The following is a 1,455-nucleotide window of genomic DNA, read 5'->3' as shown; positions in this document are numbered from 1 at the left end:
CTGGAGTCAAACTGGAGTCAAACTGGTGACAGTCTGGAGTTATACCAGAGCCAAGGAGACTAGAGTGAAATTAGACTGGGAACCAGCAAGAGTTAAAGTTGAGACTGAAACTACAATCTGAGTTTTAAATTGTAGTGAAACTGGAATCAAATCGGAAACAAATTAGAAACAAACTGGAATCAAAAACTTGATTAAATAAATATACATAAATAAAATAATCATAAAGGAAGGAATTTAAAGTCAAAGTGGTTTGAAAAATGTATATTTAGCTTGAATCAAAACGGAATTTACAGTTGAGTCCAGTTGAGAATTTCCCCTGAGTCTCACTGGAGTCAAACTGGAGTCAAACTGGAGTCAAACTGGAGTCAAACTGGAGTCAGGCTGGATTGAAAATTCACCACTTGCAAATGAGCACAAACCAACAACCAGCCTGCCAAAATATTCTCAGTTTTAAAATATTTTATAAAAACATGTTCACGTTCCGACTACACTCCACACACAGACGCCACCATCTTTTCTTTCAGAAATATAAAAACACATCGCAGTGATGCGCCGCATCTTCTTTTCAGACGAATTCATTTTTTCTGCTACACGACTTAAAAAGAAACAACCATCTGAATATTTTACAGATAAAAAAATAAGAACTAGAAAGACGACAGGAATCTCTGCTACACCTGAACAGCCACGCCCCCTGCGCGCCGCTCTGCGCTCTGATTGGACAGCAGGACGCCTGGTTAAACCTTTGTCTTGAGGAGTTAAAACCTGGCTGAAAGGCTGTCCGTTTGGACCGGAACCAGGTCAGAACCGGGTCCGACCTTCAAACTGCATCTTGTAATGTGAGCGTCCTCATTAGGATAGACAAACAGAAGCTGCGGCGTGTGTTCAGCGTCACTTCCTGTCTGATCGATGCTTATTTACTGACGCGCATTAATTTCTGTCGATGTTCATTAACGAGGTTCAGATGAGGATGAAGTCGACTCAAACTGCGTCACGTGACAGGAAGTGGAAACGTCAAAGCAGGCGAGTCTGCAGGTGTGAACGTCAAACTGAATCAAATGATTGTTCAAAGCAAAAAGAACGACTGGAAAGTTCAACTCATCAACCAATCAGCTGGCGGCAAATTCAACCGGCCAGCAGCTCTGGAGGAAGACGATGATGAGGAGGATGAGACATCATCTTCATCATCATCCTATCATCGCCATGGTCATGATAATCATCATCATCATTACCAATAATGATGATGAAGATCCTTATGAATTATTGTGATCTTCATCACCATCAATGTCACCACTGTGGTTACCATCATCATCAACATGATATCATCATCATCATCATCATCATCATCATCATCATCATCATCATCATCATCATCATCATCATCATCATCATCATCGTCGTTGTCGTCATAATCATCATCATCATCGTCATAATAATCATCTTCATCATTACCAATAA

Source organism: Poecilia reticulata, linkage group LG13 (genome assembly GCF_000633615.1).
Source record: "Poecilia reticulata strain Guanapo linkage group LG13, Guppy_female_1.0+MT, whole genome shotgun sequence".
NCBI lineage: Eukaryota > Metazoa > Chordata > Actinopteri > Cyprinodontiformes > Poeciliidae > Poecilia > Poecilia reticulata.
Note: the sequence above shows the minus strand (reverse complement) of the source record.